Here is a 13,380-nt window from a genome sequence, read left to right as displayed (position 1 = left end):
ACTTTAGGATGCTCCAATATTATTGGAGGAAATGAGGGAGACGGCTTGCTCTTTGCAGAAAAGCAAGTCTCCTGAACTACTTCTGGCGATTTGGAACTAGGTTGGCCTTCTAATCCTGAACTCTATCAATCATTCGGTTCAGATTGGGGCTTTTTACAGGGACCAGAAATCTGCACTAATATCTCTCCTTCTAAAAAAAGGAAAGATCCATTTGATTTACGCTAGTTATAGACCTTTGTCACTTTTGAAGTCAGACATGAAACAATGCACTACAGTGATATCCAAACGTTTTGATTCCTGCATTGGTGAATTAATTCATCAGGGCCATACATGCTATATGAAGGGCCAGCTAGCTTCCGAACACTTTATGTCGTCTCTTGCATATAATTGAACCTGCTTCTCAACAACAGGTGTCTTGTGCGGTTTTCTCCTTGGATGCAGAGAAGGCCTTTGACAGAGTAGAATGGAATTACTTGTGGACGGTTCTTGATCGTTTTGGGTTTGTTATCCGCACTCTGTATAATAATCCGACTGCCTGTGTACAGACTGGGTTGGTCAGATCATCACAGTTCACTCTTAGCAGAGGTACTAGGCAAGGGTGCCCCCTCTCCCTGTTACTGTTTGCTCTTTCTCTAGAACCCCTTGTGCAGGCTGTCAGGCAGAGTAGTAATATTGCTCCCATTGATGTAGAGGGCTCCAAACACCACATCTCCTTGTATGCAGATGATGTATTTTTATTTCTTTGTGATATATCCAACTGGATTCCCTGTGTGCTGGAACTTTTTGACTATTTCGGTACTCTTTCTGGCTATAAAATCAACTGGTTCAAATCAGTGTTAATTCCCTTAAACTCAGTAGCCAACACGACCCTATTACAGCTGCACATCCCTCTCCAGCTCCAGACATCTGGCTTTACTTATCTGGGAAACAAGATTCATACTAATCTTAAAACTATACGTAAAGAGAATTTTACAAAAACTTTGAATAAAATCAAATCCAATCTAAATAGGTAAGCTCAGCTGCAGATTACTTTACGTGGCAGAATATCGGTCAGAAAGATGAATGTTCTCCCTCGTATAACTTTTTTGTTTTCTATGCTATCCCTGCCTCCCCCCCTCTGGATATATCGAAGATATTAACTCAATATGCTCTAAATTGATCTGGCACAGCAAGTGTCCTAGAATCAAGCTGGCGACATTGCATCGTCCAAAAGCATTTGGCGGATTGGCACTATCAAACTTTAAATTGTACTATTGGGCTTTCCAACTCAGAATTCTCAAAACCTGGCTTGATCCTGAATTACCTGATACCTATTGAGGCCAACATAGCAAAACCAATTAAACTCCAAGATCTTGCCTTTAGTGGCCTTAAGCAGCGTTATGTCTCCCTACCTATGGGTTCTATTATTGCTAACACGCTGGAGACATGGAGAAAGGTCAATAACGTTCTCGGCACTAATACTAAATAACATAAACTTTCCCCTATCTGGAACAACCTATTTCTGTTAACAGGCTCTCAACCCTTTGTCTACCCACCCTGGACTTATAAAAAGATCTGTTTTAAATGCCATTTTCAATGATTATGGCTAGAGTGGTGTGTGTGGGTGGTGACGTCAGGTTCAGGAACCAGGACAAAACAAAAGATACAGGGCTGAAACTGCCGGTGCAGTATATTTATACAATATAGCAAAAATAAAGATTCAAACAAAATACAAAATTCACAAAAGAAAGGGCACATGGGCCAAACCAAAACTAACTCAAATAATCACAGTCTTCCTGAATAACGAGTACCTTTTTGTTCGCTGTTTTGTGTAGCATTTGCTCTCATTCACAAACTCCTCTAAACTCCTCTCTCCCTTTAATGAGCCTGGAGTGGGTCTTTTATATTCTGTGGCTGGAGCCTTAATTACCTTAAGGCTCCAGCCACATTCCCACAGTTTTATCTGAATGGGGAATTTAACCCCATTCATGCTCGTTACACATTGAGACTGGCTTTTTCGCTGGTCTCCAATAACAACAATACGGACGGACGGCTTTGTCTGCCCGCATACAAATACAACATATAATAATAATAATACATATCATAATAATACAGAAATATGCACAAGGGTAGGGCACCCCGTCACACCTACACACATTCCAGGACCTTCAAGAGACACTCCCTGGATTCTCACTCTTTTTGTATTTCAGGCTACGCTCATCCCTTCAGGCTTACGGTGACCCTTGGAACTCAGCTTTGCTCACTCACCCCCTGGCTCAATTGTTTTCCCCGATATTCCAAATAGAGGATTGGTCTCTGCACTATATAATCATTTTGTTCTTCATAAAAAGGACCCCCTACCGGTCACCAGCATATGGAATAGAGAATTAGACAATATTTTCACATCCTCCAAAAATCTGGCACACCAGCTAATGCATTTTAAATTTGCCCATACAGCTTATGCGACCCCTCTTAGAAAATACCACATGAGAATTGGCATCCTCTGCCAGGGGTGCACCCAGGATGTAGTTGACACCTATCTTCATATATTTTGGGAATACCCCAGGGTCCAGGTCCTTTGGAAATATTTAGTTTCAGTGGTGTCTGGGATGATTGCTGTTCAGGTGCCGCTGTGTCCTTGAGTGCTCCTTTTGGCAGATGACTCGCAACTCTATATTCCCAGAATGTCAGAACGTCTGTTTCTTACTGGGTTGACTGCAGCCAAGAAAGTGATCTTGAAGGGTGGAGCCTGATATACCGTTTCTAAACACGTGGTTACATTTCTTTCATGAAATTATTTTATTTGAAAGGTCCACGGCTAGGCTATATCAATGTTTTGCATTTCCCATCTACCAGCCGTTTCCCCATGAGAAGACGATTACATTCTTATCTGGGTACAGGTCAGTACCAGGAGCATTGTCCTGAGTTTTTATAAAAAGTCAATAATGAGTCTTACTTCAACCAAATCTGTCATTTGGTGACAGGCTGCTGTGCTGCGTTGTCCAGTTATTGCAGGACACCAGGATTTGGAATCCAAATATACATAAAGTGAATGGCAGATAAATTGCACTTGTCATATATTTTATTGTACTGTCAACTTAAAAGCTAGATGATGCCATCGCAAATAAGCTCAAACAAGGTACCGGGCTGATAAAGATGCCACTACCCAACAACTGACAAGCCTGATCTGTTCAACTGCCATTCAGCTGATTACTCAAAGAGTTCTCCTCATCCTATTTCAGAACAGAAAGATCCTTGTGTCAGGCTCCACCACACAGGAACTACACTGTACGGGACAGTGTCAGGAAGGGAAATCACAGGGGCTCAGTGTACCAGCACAAAAGTGCATTGAGACTTCGGGGCAGAGCGTGAGCTGCATCGTGATGATGTGCATGGCTACAAGACGCACCTGCTGTTTTTCTGGACAGAGATCCCAGTTGCCACCTGCTGTGGATATTTATATAGCTTTCAGTGAGTAAGTTCATGCCTTGAGTTACACCAACAACAATATTATGGGTTATGTTGGTTGTTTCAAACTGTAGTCGCCTGGATGTGACAAATTGAATTTAGTGCATTCTAGCCGCAGCCAGCCTGGACGCCTCTAATCCAGAGTGCTGTAAATAATACAAGGTTGAAAATATACTGTACCGTATCATCTCAGCTGTTTAATATGACACCAAAAATAACAGAAAACATCATTTCGTTCAGAGTAAATTACTGTACAGTCAAGCTATACCCTTTTAATTTCAAGTACCTTGATGGTCAATATAAATAACCAGAAAGTTATTATAATTTGGATGAGTGAAAAAACAAACCAATACAAAATACACACTTATCGGTCCCCTCTATGCACTTCCATTGCTATTTATAGGTCCTCTTTTAAAAGAGGAATACAGTATTTGTTTATAAATATTATAAACTACCAATAAACTGCTCCCTGAAAGTTTGTTATTTGTTGCAATAGTTTTATTCCTGTCTGACATTTTGCCTTTGTCTTTGATTTTGTACTTGGTTTATTGTGTTGGTGCTGTACAGGAAGTATTGTAGTTATGCAGAGCAATTCTGTACCTTTGGAAAGAGTTAATAAAAAGATTACAAGTACAAAGCTATGAATCTGAGTGCAACTGTGCAAAGTATGCTGTTATATGGCTGCTATCAGGTAAAGACTGTTATGGCCTGAGAAAGTGTCAATAAAACTGACCTCACCTGACCTGGTGCCAGCAGGAGTTGTCTGGTCGAAATGTTGCTGACACAGAGATGAGACAGTAACTAAGCTTTGTGTGCAAAGGGATGTAAAAACTGTACAAAACAGCAGCACTTGGAGATGCATTCGAGAAGCATAAAGATCCTCCAGCGCTGTGTCCGATGCTTCTCCCAGAAATTGATAACTGATAACTGTTAATAACTATGGTCTCATTACTGTGTCTAATGGTAATGATTAAGCTTAAGTGTAGCTTTTGATTATTGGGATTGTGTGAAGCCCTGCACTTGTAAATAGTGTGTTTTTTTATTGGTTTGAAAATAAATGTGTGTAATTTGGAAATTGAGTTTGTGCTAGATATGGCAGGGCAGGGAGTTTGGAATTACCTACCTGCCTAAATGAAATCCATGTGCAGCATGTGGCCAGGTGTTGATTGACTAACTGATTACACCGTGTAACAATTTTTTTTTTTTTTTGGTTCCTGGGTAGTAAGTATTATTTCCTAATTGCTTATGCCTCAAAAGCATAGAAAATGGCTATTCCTCACAAACTTTGCTTTTGTGACCAGAACAGTGATATTTTGAAATTTACCTATTTTCCAGAACATTCCAGATAGATTCAGTGCTGAGTAAACTTGGAGTAACTTCTAGAACTTTCTAGAACTTTCCAGTAATATAAATAGTAGTATAAATACAGGGGCCTTAAGCCAACCAGTTCAGTTTAGTTCCAGCTGCCTAAGTGGATACATATCTGCATTTTTCTGAGATGGCATCAAGGTCACAGGAGACTTCAAAATGGTGGCATTCCTGATGGGTCTCCAAGGCGGTTTTACCAAGTTTCCCTGCTATCTTTGCCTTTGGGACAGCAGGGACAAGCTGTCTGAGGCAAAGGTCAAAGCCGGTGTCTTCGTCGGACCACAGATAAAGAAGATCCTGGAGTGCAATGAATTCCCCAAGAAGCTCACTAGTAAGGAGAAAGCGGCTTGGAACAGCTTTGTTGCAGTGGTTCGGGGCTTCCTGGGCAATCACAAAGCCGAAAACTATGTGGAGCTGGTTGAGACTCTGGTGAAGAACTACGGCACAATGGGCTGTAGGATGTCCTTCAAAGTCCATATCCTTGATGCTCATCTTGATAAATTCAAGGAGAACATGGGAGCGTACTCGGAGCAAGGCGAGCGCTTCGACCAGGATATACTGGACTTTGAACGCCGCTACCAAGGACAGTATAACGAGAACATGATGGGAGATTACATTTGGGGGCTGATTCGTGAAAGTGATTTACAGTATAATCGTAAATCTCGAAAAACTATTCACTTCTAAATCTTTTGTAGTCATTTTTGTATTACTTTAGTATAAATACATGTTAATTTGGATTCATATGTTGTTTTTTTCTGACTTTATGTGAACGAAAAGACACAAATTCGCCCGTTTTCTCATTGGAAATAGGTAAATTTCAAAATATCACTGTCCTGGTCACAAAAGCAAAGTTTGTGGGGAATAATAGCCATTTTCTATACTTTTGAGGCATAAACAATTAGGAAATAACACTTACTACCCAGGAACAAAAATTGTGTTACATAGTGTTATCAATTAACCCTGGCCACATGCCTTTAAAAAAGGGGCTGAAATATTTACATATATTGTCTTTTACAATATAGTTATATTGAAAGCTGTGTTTTATAAGTGTAGGGCATAGTTAGGGCTTTAACATTTCAGTTTGTATTTTCCAAATCTCTACCTCCCTCTGGATATACGTAGGTCAGTATTAAATGTTAATTAATAGTTGTTAAGTTGTATGTGCATTCTAATAAAGAGAAAACTACTAATTAAAGACTGGGTTTAAGATAATTTTTTCAGTGCTAAAAAGCAAGGAGATTTTAAATGATGGACTTGCTATCAGTGTACACTCTGTACCGGGTATTTTATGCTTAAAATAAAATATGTCAGGACAACTGTGTTCAACGAGTGAAAACAACAAAAGCACAATGATAAACCAGGTGACTGCAAGCATGAAAAGCAATTAGGATCAGCGATGAGCAATTAACGTAATTTGTCACGTCTGTTTGAAATAAAAATTAAGCCAGAATCAGGCTCAGTCAAGATATGAAGGTAAAGTGACATTGTTTTGTAATTAGGAAACAGAATTGGCTCAAAATAAGTTTAAAGGGATGTCATGTGATTAAAAATAAAACCCGAAAACTTCAAGCCCTAGGTATAATGTAGAGTGCTGTAGGGTATAGTGTATTGTGCTGTGGGGTATAGTGTAGGGTGCTGTGGGGTGTAGTGTAGTGTAGGGTGCTGTAGAGTATAGTGTAGGGTGCTGTAGGGTATAGTGTAATGTAGGGTATAGTGTAAAGTGCTGTAGGGTGTAGTGCAGGGTATAGTCTAGGGTGCTGTAGGGTATGGTGTAGTGTAGGGTGCTGTAGAGTATAGTGTAATGTAGGGTATAGTGCAGGGTGCTGCAGGGTATAGTGTAGTGTAGGGTGCTGTAGAGTATAGTGTAGGGTGCAGTGGGGTATAGTGTAGTGTAGGGTGCTGTAGAGTATAGTGTAGTGTAGGGTGGTGCAGAGTATAGTGTAGGGTGCTGTAGGGTATAGTGTAGGGTACTGTAGAGTATAGTGTAGGTTGCTGTGGGGTATAGTGTAGTGTGGGGTATAGTGTAGTGTAGGGAGTTGTAGGGTATAATGTAGTGTAGGGTGCTGTAGAGTATCGTGTAGGGTGCTGTCGGGTGTAGTGTAGGGTGATGTAGAATATAGTGTAGGGTGCTATAGAGTATAGTGTAAGGTGCTGTAGGGTATAGTGTAAGGTGCTGTATTGTATATTAGTGGAGTTTAGGTTGATCAAATCAACCCCTATGCCACAATACACTACATCTTTTCAGTAGTTTATGAAATGGAAGGAGTCTAAATTGAATAATAAAGTTGTGGACATTGAAGCTCATTGGGCGCAGTCTTAAAACACAGTGAGAGCATGCAAAGAGATATTACTGTCCATATGGGTGCTACTGCAGGAAAACACACAGGCAGGGGGCGTACAAAAAATGGGGCTTAAAAGATTTAAGACACAAAGGCTTTATTCATAATACAGTGTCTGTAGCCAGTCTACGCCATGGCACTGAACAAAACATGAAATAATCATTTCTTGAAATGTTCAGAGTATAGCAAGACAGGGTGGAAAAATAATCCAGAGAAAACCAAACTAACATTTACAGCAGTTTATTCAAATAAGGGGAAAAAGTAACAATTTAAAAGGATACAAACACACAGATTAAAATCTTCAAATTAAAATTCCCTTTTAACACTTTTTCAGCACACTGGAATGGGCCACTTAAATGAAGTGCATACTGATTTCAGACAGCCTACCAACCCAATTGATAAGGCAGCAGGCTTCCAATGTGCTCAAAACACACATATGTAACAAACTAGCATCAGCCCTCCCAACAATGTTTTCCCCAAAGTCCAGTGATGAGTGGTCTGCGGCACTGCCAGAGGCAGTTCCTTGCTTTTTCTTTAAAATAGTAGTGGTGTGCTGCAGTGAGCTGGACAAGGGGCTCTCGGGCTCATTAGGGTTATGGTGCTAAAAAAGCCTTGCCTCTCTTAGTCTTAGTTTTAGCAGAAACAAACCAAGGCACACTTTGTACTCTGACTGTAGTCAATCATCTGTTCAAAAATATGAAAACCGTGAGGTAACAGTAATTTATCTGGTGGAAGAACAAAAATCAATACCCATATAAACATCAAACGTGCCTCTGAACCACTGCGCAGAATACAGAAGACTCAAACACGTGCTCTTACTTGTGAGATAGTAACATGTAAATTAGACACTGAGAACAAAACGGAATGACTGGGATCCTGAATATCAGGTGTGAAGTGCAACTTGGTCAGTATCCTGGAATTTTTTATATAAACAAATAATACAGTTTTTACATTAGCTTTATTAATCTCTGTTTACAATACCATGAATGTGCTTTTAAATAGCATTTTAAATGCAACATTGTTTATCTCAAGCAGTTGTAGGGGTTTCTCTTTATACTGTGATGTGTAAATATGCCATGTTTGTGACTCTCAGTCTTACTCAGAGAACAAACAACTATGAACCCCTACAATGTAATAAATGAGACTGTTATCATCTAAATATGCATTTATTAAAACAAATCTGATTACTTCCGGAATGGTCTTGTTACTTAGAGGGCATATTTAGGTAAGTATATTATTATTATTATTATTATTATTATTATTATACATAGGAATTTACAAATAAAGGTTGAACAATAAGTGAGTTTTGAGAAGCCGATGGGAAGCAGTAAAAGACTGAACAGTCCTGAGGATAACCGGTAGCTGGTTCCACCACAGGGGGACGAGGGAAGAGAAAGAGGAAGGGGCTGGAGATACGAAGGGGCAGTATGATGAACAGAGTGATAGGCAAGAGCAAGGGTCTTAAATTGGATGCGAGCGGAGATAGGTAGCCAGTGGAGAGTAGTGGGGTTGGGAGAACACCAGACAAGTATATATGAAAGTATATACATTTATAATGTCATCATCAGCGATGAAACATTTAAATATACACTAAACGTTAATTAAATATTTGACTCAGTTTACAAAGTATTTATTTCAAATAAGTCTTCAAACATGAGTTTCCTGCTGGGGAAACACTATTTCAGAAATAATCTGTGCAATTCCAGTTTCAGACAGATAATGCCCTCTAATGATGCAATGACAAATTAACCAAACCCCACATCGCACTGACCTCAATTATGATGCAAATTACAGCATCTAATTCTCTGTCACTCTGACAGCTAGCTGGCTGGAATGCTGTTTTGTTAAACACATTAGCATAAATACATTTTTTGTTGGGTCTCTTTCACTGTGGTTGTGATGAATTGTAGTTCAGAGTGAAATTAAACAGTTTCTGGACACTGCAGTGTTCAGTGACGTCTATTCCCAAGTAAATTGCAAAAGAGTAATCAGAGCAATACAGAGTTGTTTGTTTAACCAGCACTATCATGGGATTAGTAAACCTGTTACACTGATTAATTACAAAAGCTTATTTCCCAACATGGTTGTGGTATTCCACAGCACCTTTAGGCTTGTTTGATGGAGTAAAATGGCAAGCCTTGGGAGGTTTCCTTCATTGTGTTTGTGAACGGATTGCACATAAATACTTAAGGTCTGTCATTCAGGAAAGGTCATCTATCAGAGCTCAATAAAAGCCCTAATGAAAGCTTCTACCAGGGTAATTCTTCAGTAGGCATACAGGTGTCAGCACCTACAATCATTTAAGAACACAGCTTCTTCTTTGTATCTTGGTGGCTGATTCTAAGGCTTAAGGGGATGTAATGGATCACATTGCCATTTCATACTAGGGGGTATTTTCAGTTGGTCAGAACTGTGGCAGATCTAATTAACAGCATTGTTTAAAATGAACACTCAAAGGTGTAATTGTACAGCTACAGAAAAGTAAACCTTAACTGGATTTTGCATTAAAAACATACACTTTTTCACATGACTTAATGCCTCCTATGCTGCTTAAGAAAAGGCACAACTAAAGCCATTTATCCTTGGCTAATGTAACAGAAAATAGAAAATGGATCGGATATTTCCTTTAACCCTTTCAGGACCAAGCATTTTTCAGTGGGATGCTCCCCCCGGATCAGGTGTTTTTTGGCTGTATTTGACTCACTACCTATAAAAATTACCTAAAAATCAATTTTTTTTACAGTAGCATCTTGGAAATGGTGTCCTTTATAAAGTACTTCAGAAATCATACAAACTTTTCACTTTTTTTTCCAACACAATATATTTTTTTAACTTTTATGTAAAGCATGTTTTATGATGTATTCTGCTTAGAGATACATGTATAACAATGTGTTATTCGATGACCTGAGCAATACTTCCTGAAAGTTTTATTGAAAAATATTGATGCTTGGGCAAATTACAAGACATTGTCTCACCTCAGTGATTGCAATGACATAATACATGTTTATTCTCAGGGTCTATAAGCAATAATGGACACTACTCTCAATTATTTTCTCAAAATAATATATTTATAAATAAAACAATATCATTCCATTATTATCAGTAATAAGGAAAAAAGTACCTGATAACTTTAGTTTATTGAATAGTATCTGCTTATATCCAATTGTTTCTTGATATTTATAAATGTTGTTGTGGAAGGGTGGTGGGCAATTTACTGACACACACGGGAGACAGAAGTTTTATTTGGAAACACCGCACTGGTGCCCAGTTTTATTATTTTGGGCTATTTTGTCTTTTAGCCCGCAGAGGGCGCTGTTGTTTGTGGCCTGGGTACCGCCAACAGTACACAGGGCCACAGGAATACCAATACTGGTAAACAGTAGACACACTCACGCACTCACAGGGCTTGCCTGGTCCTTGTTTTACACTGGCGTCTTCTGCCAGCGTCACTGTATATTCCCGAACAGATACACACTGCTGTGCAAAATTTACTCAAAGCCTCCACTAGTATTTTCTACTATTATAACAACCTTGACTTGCATAAAGAAAGAAAAACATTGAGTGAAATAGCTCACATCACTCGATTTTCAAGGTGTGGTATCCGAAGCATAATCAACAAGTACAGATAAACATCACCTGTAATTGACAAACCCAGGACTGGAAGACCCAAAAAGCTGTCTAACAAGGATGAGCAATACTTGAAGATATTATCCTTAAGGAATAGAAAGAAGACAAGTGTTGAATTGACAACAGAACTGGCAGAAGGTACAGGTGTCGTTGTCCATGAACTCAACTCTTGAAATCAGGACTTAAAGGATGTGTTGCAGTAAGAATACCTCTGTTGAGAAAGGGGAACAAGACTTAAAGGCTAAAATATGCACAAGAACACAGAAATTGTACTATAGAACAATGGTCAAAGGTGCTTTGGACTGTTGATGGATGGACAACAACACCTGTGCCTTCTGCCAGTTCTGTTGTCAATTCAATGACACAGAATAAATGTTCTAATATAACTTTGTCAAATACATTGGATTTACAGCGTTTTTCCATCTTTCTTACCTTACAAGTTTGAAGCAGGCTGCGTTGTCTTTTCTCTCCGCACTTCCAAAACTTTCTCCACCCTTTAAACACTAAATACCCCTCTCAGTGACGTCACACGAACAAAAAACTATCAGTAAGTGAACGTCAGTCCCTCCCCTATCCAATGATATGTGTTTCACGCCTGTACTGCAAAGTACAGTGGCCCTGTAAGTCATCAAAACAAAGTGTGTTTTTTTTTATCATGTTTACACGATCATGGACCTAGAAGCCCACTTCAGTATGGTCGTGTTAACATGATCCTGGTCCTTAAAGGGGTAACCTAATTGGTCAATACGAAGGCTTTAATCTCTGGTAAAGGACCTCTAATGTTATCTTTCAAACTATGTTTAATCACTGTTCCAAATCAATCTGCCCGAAAATACATAAATACAATATTCATGTATTTTACCTTTTTTCTGCTTGAGAAAAGAAAATCTCTGTTCTTGTACACACCCTCTGAATGTTGCCTGTCAGTGTAGGCTAATTCTGCTTCCTAGCTGTCCTATCTATCTATTTAAATTTAGTATAGCAAATCAAGTGAAAAAAAAAAAATAGTGTTTGCTGTCAGTAGCAATACAGTAACCACAATAGCAACTTGTCTCCGCTTTGAATGACGAGTTGAAGAAATCAAACAACTGGATGCAGTCTGATTTTTTTTCAGCATATTTATTGCAGAATATCACAGTAACAACACAGGGAGTTGTGCACCCTCTTTATTCTTAAATAAAGTACTGATTTATATTTCTGACATTTTGTGTGAATGTCGATTACTTTTAAGGGAATTCTGGTTCAGCATGACGTGGAACTCATAAGGTATATATAATTATATATATATATATATATATATATATATATATATATATATATATAACTCATAAGGTATATATATATAATTCACTACATGAGTGTGTCATTGTAAATAAAACCTGCGCGCCTGACAACTGCAACCTCTGTCTCGATCTCCTGCCTGTCAATCAGTGAATACCCACACCCCCAATACTGCACTGTTACAAAACCATATTACTATGCACACTGCTGTCTGTACATATCTGTTGTTAGTGTTCTCTCTGTAGGAAAACATATACTACTGTATACAGTAATGGTAACTTGCTTCAACAGCATAATGTGTACAGTGCAATAATAAATATGTTTGACATTTAACAGAGGCAGCTAAAGTAGTGTGCACATTTATTAGAACACCTCAAGATTTGTCATTTATATCCTTTATATACATTCCTGCATGCAGGGCCAGATTAACCCATCATGGGGCCCTAAGCAAACATACAATTCTGGGCCCCTATCTTATATGAATGACAACAAATATACACTAATATATATGTATATATTAGCTTAACTCACGCTCCACCAATTTGCAATTTCGTTTTTAAGTTATTATATAGATGGTTTTGATCAGAAACGGTAAATTATGCCGAATTCTAGTTATTAATTCTGACGAAAGTTTCACGCACTGCTCTGAACTGAACAACTGCTGAACAACCTACTGAATCTGCCAGTTTAATTGAAGGTGTGTGCTAAGTACATTTCAAAATAAATTTTGATAAACCCAAAGCCTACGTCAAATCCCATAGCGCAGCTTGATAATCACCTTTCCAGATTTACTGAATAAAACTACAACAGTTCAAATATGGACAACAGCACCATGTTGATTGTTATCCAGTTTAAATAACCTGATACTTCTATATAGGGGGGGTGTTCAAACTTTTGTCCACTAACTGTAGGTCCCCCACAGTCCACAAAAATATATATTAAATAAACAAACACTCCTGCACATGTCATGTAGTGAAATCAGGGGGTTGCCAACCTTGTCATTTTGTTTTTACTGATATACAGATTTACAGTGGGCTTTTCTTTTTTACTGACACTTTATTTTTACTGACATCATTTAAAAAAATAGAACCAATAAATAAAATATATTATAAAATAGGCTAGTTTTGTGTACTTACATTTCTTTGTGTCTTATTTACTTCTTAAGGTCACACATGGACATATTTGCAGACTGGATCGTTGGTCTGAAGCTGGTGCTGTTTAAACAGCAGTCTTGATAGTCAGAATTCCATTCAGAATGTCTGGAGACAATTGATTTCTAATGTCTGTTTTTACAAGGTTTATCTGAGAAAAAATCTTG

Source organism: Acipenser ruthenus, chromosome 22 (assembly GCF_902713425.1).
Source record: "Acipenser ruthenus chromosome 22, fAciRut3.2 maternal haplotype, whole genome shotgun sequence".
Lineage (NCBI taxonomy): Eukaryota > Metazoa > Chordata > Actinopteri > Acipenseriformes > Acipenseridae > Acipenser > Acipenser ruthenus.
The sequence above is the reverse complement of the archived record's forward strand: the minus strand, read 5'-3'. Positions refer to the sequence as shown.